The sequence below is a fragment of the Pseudorca crassidens genome, chromosome 14 (assembly GCF_039906515.1).
Source record: "Pseudorca crassidens isolate mPseCra1 chromosome 14, mPseCra1.hap1, whole genome shotgun sequence".
In the NCBI taxonomy this organism is placed as follows: Eukaryota; Metazoa; Chordata; class Mammalia; order Artiodactyla; family Delphinidae; genus Pseudorca; species Pseudorca crassidens.
In genome coordinates, this window is record NC_090309.1 from 6,177,642 (window position 1) to 6,186,602 (window position 8,961).

Consider the following 8,961-nt stretch of genomic DNA (forward strand, 5'->3'; position numbering starts at 1 on the left):
TATTTATTTTACTACCAATAAAGTCAAGCAAGTGCATTAAAGAAAATGTCTAAAATAGAGGACAGAGTTTTAAAAATCATAGTGAAATCAATCTAAATTCAGAAAATTCACTTACAGTAGTACCGACCACAAAAACAACTACTGTTAACAATTATGTGATTGCCATTCAAGTCCTTTTTTAGACATACTTGGGCTGTGTCAAAGTGAATATGTCTTTTAAATTTTTAGCAAGCTATTGTTTATTCATTCATTCATCCATCATCATGATTATCTGGGTATACAGATCCAAAAGCCACAGCCCTGCCGTCAAGAAGGCCCTTTGTCTAGGAAAAGGGGTTTTAAGCTTCTTTAGAAACTTTTTTTTTGAATCTCAACAGAATTCCGATATGTATATAATCACACAGAAATCAGATAAGTGATGCTTTTTTTTTTAATTTTTATTGGAGGACAGTTGCTTTACAATGTTGTATTAGCGTCTACTGTACAGCAAAGGGAATCAGTTATACGTATATATATATCCCCTCTTTTTTGGATTTCCTTCCCATTTAGGTCACCACAGAGCATTGAGTAGAGTTCCCTGTGCTCTACAGCAGGTTCTCATTAGTTATCTATTTTATACCTAGTATCAATAGTGTCTATATGTCAATTCCAATCTCCCAATACATCCCACCCCCCCTATAAGTGATGCTTTAGTCGCAGAGCCTAATTTCATAATTTCAAATTGGCAATATCTATTTTGAAATACTAGTTTGTTTGTTCTCCTCTCTATGCCCACATCACCCCACACCCTCCTCAGCTCAAGCAGGTCCAGGGCTTGGTTTTCCTTTGTCTCAGAAAGCTTTGCAGAACAGACAACAGAAGCTGTTCTAAGGCTCTTCCACCCTTTGAAGCCGTCCTCACCAGTGTTACACAAAGAGTGGTCCCTGAGGAGCTGTGTGCTTGTTAGAAATGTGAATCCATGGGTCCCACCTGGTCTCTGGAATCAGGGTCTTTGAGGGTGAGACCCAGGAAATTCTTGCAACAGCTTCCTCAGGCGATGAGCACACACAGTACGGTGAGAGAGCCAGCGGTTAGAGGAAGTTTCCAGAGGCAGAGGGGAGGAAGGCGGAAAGCAGGGAACAGCCTCCAGGGCTGGACCCAGGAAGACTTTGAGACTTAGGTGAGGTGGCCTTGGGTTCCCTGCCGGCCAAGCCTCCCTGCCCTCCGTGATAGGCAGGGAAGCAGGGTGTGAACGGACTTCAAGGCACCAGCAGAGACCTTGACAGTGAGGGTCAGTGTGTCCACAGTGGACTGCTCATCGGGGCTCCTACTCAGTGCAGCCCTGGATTCTGTACCCCATTGGAGCCCGCTGCATTTTGCTGGGCTCCCGTGCAGACTGAGACCCCCGTCCTGGGACCGAGCCCACAGGCTGACTGACTCATGGCTGGGACTCACTTTGGAAAACTGCGCTTGGGCTCCAGGAGCCACATCTCCTGCCTGGGGTCCAACCTGAAAGCAGAATTGGGGTTTGGGGAGGATGTGGGGAAAGCGACGAGGAAGGGGCGGGGCCCCTCTGTGTTCCTGCCCCTTAACGGGTCCCTCTGACGCAGCTCAAAATTTCCCTTTCGAGGGTCTCCAACCACAGGGCTGGCTCGGGGCTTCCCCCTAACAAAAGAGAACGCCCAAAGTAGGGGCCACAGACTCAGATACTTTGGTGGGCCAAGTAACAGGGGTGGCGAGGTTGAAAATGTGAAGTCACTCTATAACTTGAGAATGCAGAGAAAATGCAAGGCTTAGGTTGCTTGCCCTGAAGCCTTGAGATGAGCTTTTATTTTTTCTCTCTCTTTTCTCTTTTGGTCCCTTCACCCATATGGAGGTTTATCTGCAGGATAAATACCTAGAAGCGGTACTGAGTGAAAGCTGAGTAGGTACATTTATAATTTGTTTTAACATTTTATTTAACCTTTTGACTCCTTCACCCATCTTTCCCACCCTGGACTGCCACCTCTCCTCACCCCTGCAGCCCCAGTCTATCTGTTCTCTGTATCTATGAGCTTGGTTTTTTTTTGTCTGTTTGTTTTTAGATTCCACATATAGGAGAGGTCATACAAGAAAGGCATTTTTCTCTGTCTGCCTTATCTCACTTAGCATAATGCCCTCAAGGTGCATCAGTGTTGCTGCAAATGGCAAGATTTCCTTTTTTTATGGCTAAATAATATTCCATCGTGTATGTACACCATGACTTCTTTATCCATTCATCTATCAATGGACACTTAGGTTGTCTCTATATCCCAGCTATTGTGAATAGTGCGGCAATGAACATAGGAGTGCTTGTATGTTTTCAAATTAGTATTTTTGTTTTATTTGGATAAATACCCAGAAGTGGAATTGCTGGATCATATGGTAGCTTTATTTTTAATTTTTTGAGGAACCTCCATACAATTTTCCATAGTGGCTGCACCAATTTACATTCGCACCAACAGTGCACAAGTTTTCCCTCTTCTCCATATCCTCTCCAAAACTTGTTATTTGTTGTCTTTTTGGTAATAGCTATTCTAACAGGTGTGAGGTGATATTTCATTGTGATTTTGATTTGCATTTCCCAGATAAGTAGTGATGTTGAGCATCTTTTCATGTACGTGTTGGCCATCTATATGTCTTCTTTGGGAAAATGTCTGTTCAAAACTTCGGAATTTTTTCTTAATCTGATTGTTTTTCTATTGAGCTATATACATTCTTCATATATATTAGATATTAACCTTATCAGATATATGATTTGCAAATACTTTCTCCCATTCCATAGGTTGCTTTTTCATTTTGTTGATGGTTTCCTTTGCTGGATACAAGCTTTTTCGTTTGATGTAATCGTACTTGTTTATTTTTGCTTTTGTTGCTTTTACTTTTGGTATCAGAGTCGAAAAAATCACCAAGACCTATGTAAAAGAGCTCACCACTTACGTTTTCTTCTAGGATTTTTAAGGTTTCAGGTCTTACGTTCAAGTCTTGAACCCATCTTGAATTAATTTTTGTGTATGGTATAAGATAGTGGTCCAGTTTCTCTGTTTTGCATGTGGCTGTCCAGTTCTCCCAACACCATTTATTGAAGAAACTGTCCTTTCCCCATTGTATATTCTTGCCTTCTTTGTTGCACATTAATTGACCATAAGTGTGTGGGTTTATTTCTGGGCTTTCTATTCTGTTCCATTGAACCGTGTGTTTCAGTGCCAGTACCATACCGTTACTGTATCTTTGTAATATAGTCTGAAGTCAGGGAGCAGGACACCTCCAGCTTTTTTCTTCTTTCTCAGTATTGTTTTGGCTATTTGTCTTTTGTGATTCCATACAACTTTTGTTCTAGTTCTGTGGAAAATGTCGTTGGTATTTTGATAGGGATTGCATTGAATCTGTAGATTGCTTTGGGTAGTATGGACATTTTAGCAATATTAATTCTTCCAATCCATGAGCATGAATATCTTTCCTTTTTTGTGTGTCTTCTTCAGTTTCTTTCCTTAATGTCTTCTAGCTTTCAATATATAGATCTTTTACCTCCTTGCTTAAATTTACTCCTAGGAATTGTATTCTGTTTGATGCAATTGTAAATGGAATTTTTTTCTTAATTACTTTTTCTTATAGGTCATTATTAATTTTTAGAAATGCACTGTTTTTTTGTGCATTTATTTTGTATCCCACAATATTACTGAATCCATTTATTAGTTGTAAGGTTTTTTGTTTTTTGTGGGTTTTCTTGCGGTACACGGGCTTCTTACTGCTGTGGCCTCTCCCGTTGCAGAGCACAGGCTCCGGACGCGCAGGCTCAGCGGCCATGGCTCACGGGCCTAGCAGCTCCGTGGCATGTGGGATCTTCCCGGACTGGGGCACGAACCCGTGTCCCCTGCATCGGCAGGTGGACTCTCAACCACTGCGCCACCAGGGAAGCCCTAGTTGTAAGTTTTTTGATGGATGGAGTCTTTAGGGTTTTCTATGAAAGAGAAGATATTACAACTGATACCACAGAAATACAAAGGATCATAAGAGACTACCAGGAACAGTTATACACCAACAATTGAACACGAATGCATTGCTAAAAACATATGACCTACCAAGAGTGAATCATGAAGAAATAAAAATTTCGAACAGACCAGTTCCTACCAAGGAGATTGAATCAGTAACCAAACCTCTCGCAACAAACAAAAGTCCAGGGCCAGTCGGCTTCACTGGTGAATTCTATCCAACACTCAAAGAAGAATTAATACCAATCCTTCTCAAACTCTTCCAAAAAATAGAAGAGAAGGGAACTCTTCCAAACTCATTTACAAGGCCACCATTATCCTGACACCAAAACCACACAAGGACTCCATTAAGAAAAAAGAAAATTACAGGCCAATAACCCTGATGAACATAAATGCAAAACTTCTCAACAAACATTAGCAAACCAGGGGCTTCCCTGGTGGCACAGTGGTAAGAATCCGTCTGCCAATGCAGGGGATACGGGTTCGAGCCCTGGTCAGGGAAGATCCCACATGCCACGGAGCAACTAAGCCCGTGCGCCACAACTACTGAGCCCGTGTGCCCAGAGCCCGTGCTCCGCAACAAGAGAAGCCACCGCAATGAGAAGCCCATGCACCTCAACAAAGGGTAGCCCCGACTCGCTGCAACTAGAGAAAGGCCACGCACAGCAACGAAGACCCAATGCAGCCAAAAAAAAAAAAAAAAAAAAAAATTTAGCAAACCAAATTCAACATTACATTAAAGGATCAAGTGGCATTTATTTATTTATTAGTGGCATTTATTTATTTATCAAGTGGCAAGGCTGTTTTAACATCCACAAATCAGGCAGGGTGACACACCGCATTAACAAAATGAAGCCTAAAAATCATATAATCGTCTTAAGAGATGCAGAAATAGCTTTTGACAAAATTCAACATTCATTAATAAAAACTCTCAACAAAACAGGCATAGAGGGAACATACCTCAACACAGTGAAGGCCATATATGGCAAGCCCACAGCTAACATCATACTGAAAGGTGAAAAGCTGAAAGCTTTACCTCTAAAATCAGGAACAAGACAAGGATGCCCACTCTTGCCACTTTTAGCCAACATAGTATTTGGAAGTCCTAGCTAGAGCAATTAGACAAGCAATTGTTTAATTAGACCACCACCCAAAAGAACAAAGAACTGAAGAATTCTTGCATACCTGAGATTGTAAAATTGTAAACTGAGATACTTCCCCCCTACATGTATTATAAAGTCAAAAAATGAGAAAAAGAACCATCTCAGCGAATGCAAAATTCTTTAATGGGGGTAACGATTGACACTTTCTGTCTTTTATCAACCTCACCCTCTAAGGTATTTCTTTATTAGGGATTTTTTTTGCACACTTTGAACAAGAAAATCTTCAATCACACTGATAGGTAGTACTAGGTTCATTTATACAGCGTTACTTGAGTGGGGCCTATGCAGAATTACAACTTTCCTGATTAATACTATTTTGAAAAAGTTAAAATATCTGTAGAGGTGAAAAAATCTTTATCCAGATACAGGCCAAAAAAAAAAAAAGGGGCTATCGAGGTAACACGACTAAAGTCTCTGGTATGAATAAAGTTAAGTTTGGTATATTACACACTTAAATAAGTGTTTCTTAATTACAACTTTATAGTTGGAGCTCTATTAAGAATAATATTACAGCTAACATGGGGGCTCTTGGAAAGGATGTCATATAGTATAAGGATAACGCTACCGCTTATCATTTCCCAAGGGGCAAAGTCAAAATCCAGGTACCAGAAAAAACTGTTCTATGACATTAGGGAAGTGGTCCTCAAATGTGGGTGTGCATCAGTTACCTGGAGGGCTTATCCAAACACAGACAGTTGGGCCCTGTTTGCTCACCGCCCTCCACTCCCCAGTTTAGGATTCAGTAGGTGGAGCCTACTGAACTTTGCAGTTCTAACAAATTCTCAGGTGACGCCAATAATGCTGGTCCCAGGACCACCTTTGATAACCACTAGAACCAACTGTGGCTACCCTCTGTTGCTTGCCTTGACCTATGTACTTGCAAAGAGGAAGTACCTGCCCCCCTCAAAGGTCTTCTGGGCTCAAGCCAGGGTTGAACCATTGCCCAGCTGCTTTCAAACTAGAACTGACTGCACATTACAGTCATCTAGGGACCTTTTTGTAAGCTAAGGATGCCTCGGCCCCATTTCTGGAGAATCTGATTTAACTGGGCTGGGCTGGGACCTGGATAAAAGCTTGTTGGAGCCTCAATTATCATTTTAAGGCAGTGGCTCAATGCTGGCTATTTGCAACACCTGAGAGTTTTTTAAACGGTTACCTCGGCCTGGCTCCGCTCCCAATGATCGGAATCTCCAAGGAAAGTGGGCCTGGAGTTTTGTTTTTGTTTTTAATTAATAGCACTTGTATGTTTACAGAAAAATTAAACAGAAGGTCCAAAGAGTTCCCATATACTCGTTCCCCCATCCTGCACCATCCCCCTAGTAGTAACACCTTGCATCGGTGTGGTATATTTGTTACAGCTGATGATTGATGACTACTGATACGTTATTCTTTTATTTTTATTTTTTTACAGTTTGACAGTTTCTTGTTGGTGATATGTTATTATTAACTAAAGTCATTAGTGTACCTTAGGGTTCACTCTGTGTTGTACATTCTATGGTTTTGCCAATTGTGTAATGTCACATATCCGCCATTGCAGTATCACATACAATGATTTCAGCTCTGGTATTTTTAAGTTTTTTAAATTTTTATTTATTTATCTATTTAGGCTGTACCAGGTCTTAGTTGTGGTATGCATGTGGGATCTAGTTTCCTGACCAGGGATCGAACCCAGGCCCCCTGCATTGGGAGCATGGACTCTTACCCACTGGACCACCAGGGAAGTCCCAGTATTTCTTTTAAAAAAACACCCCAGGAGATTCATAGGTATAGCCAAGCTGAGAACGACTGACTTAACCAGGAATCAGGAACAAAATAACTGAGAACTTTCTCATGATCGTTATTTTTATTAATTCCTCCTCTGATTCTCAGTAATGATCAACAGCAAAATAAAAAGGGAGCAGGGTGTCAGTTTGAATAAAAAGAAGTAAAAAGATGCATACCCAAACACAACCATTATATTATTTACCTGTCATATTGGCAAAGTTCAAAAAGTTTGCTAACACACTACATCGAAGGGTACTCTCAGACACTGCTAGTGGAACGGAGTTTGGTAAAACCTCTGTGGAGGAGCATTTTGGTAATATCTACCAAAATTGCAAATGTACTGACCTTTGCACTCACCAATTCTACTTCTAGAAATCTATCCTATAGATAAATGTGCAAACTGGCATATGTGCCAAATTGTTTGTAATGACAAGATTGATAATAACCTAAATGTCCAGTGCTGCCAGTGGTTGCAGCTTTGGACGGGGCTGGGCGTTAGGGGTTGGGGGTGGGAACTAGCTGAGGCCTGAAGCTGGTAGAGAGAAAATTAAAACCAAGAAGCTGAGGTGGGTCTAAGGGCTCAACAGCTGCAAGCCTGTTCCTATTAGTCTGTGAACTCCTCTGAGCAACAAACCTGTAAGGAATCATAAGAGTTTTAACTCAAACAGTACAAAAGAGAGATTTTGCTTATTTAACAAACATGGATTACACACGTGATGCTGTGTTAGCTGAGGCAGGCTCATGAAACCAGCAAAGACACAATCCTGGCTCTCAGGAAACTCGCAGTATTATAAGAAGACAAAAAACTGTATTTGGAAAGCAGTATTGCTGGTACAACATTGATGTGTAAGCAAAACATACACAAGCAGCAGGGAAATTAGGGGCACCCGAGTTTGCTTTTAGGAGCAGGGAAGGTTCCACAGAAGAAATAGCTTTTGAATTAAACCTTGAAGGCGAAGATGGAATTTGCCAGGCAAGAGCCAGGAGCAGGAGAATCTCAGGAAGATGGAAATCAATGCGCAAGACATAGCATGAAAGGGCAGACACCTGGGAACTGCTTGTAGAGCATATCATGGGGGGGGGGTCCTAGGACCTGTCCCCTAGCCTGCCGTGACCACCGTAACTTATCTCCTTTATTCTAGGCTTGGGACAAGGGGAAGGCCTCAAGCCTTGGGATCCTTTCAGCCTTTTAAAATTAGTTTCCTAATGGAAAAGGGAGAGGAGATCCAACTTCAGGGAGAACTTATGGGCTGTGGGCTGCACTTTGGAGCAGAGCTTTAAAATGCCGTCCAAGAAAGACTTATAACAAAGAGGACACAGAAGAGGGTGTCAGGCCCAACAAAACGCCTGGTGTGAGTGACAGCAACCTACTTCCTGCAAAGAAGGAAGATGAATCACTCAGAAATCAGTGTTCTAAACTTCTTTTCCTGTAGCAGTAAGGCTTCCTTTCCAAGGCAGTTTCATATGGACTGTCACCCAGTTTTTATTTCCAAACAATACATTTTCTCTTTTTATATGTTTATTGCTGTACCATTCCAATGCTCATCTATACAAGTAGTTGGATGCACTCACTTCAATGTTACAGACTATACACAAAATACCAAAATCAATTAGCATTACAAAATCGGTAACAAAAAGTATCTGGAAAATCTGTGCAGCTTTGGCGTTTTTAAGCTGTTTTCCAATGCTTTAGACAAGCAAGGCCTTTGCCACGTGCCTTGCACAGTGAATGCTTCACAAATATCCGTTCAGCGATTTTACACAACCAGGTTCCCGCGCCTCTTGGCCGGCTCACGGAGAAGTTTCCCGTTTCTCGGGCTGTCACTTCCCATACCCCCGCCTCGGCCCGCAGGGTCCTGGGGCCCCGGGACCACCGGGGCGCAGGAATCTGGCGACACTCCATAAAGCACTCGGTGGTCCCGAGCCCGCATGCGTGGCGCCGGGCTCTGCGCGGGGGGCGGGGCCAGCCGAGGCCGCTCCCCCGCCGCCCCGCCAGGTGCGCGTGCGCCACGGCCCCGCCCTCCGGCCCCGCCCCGCCCGCCGCT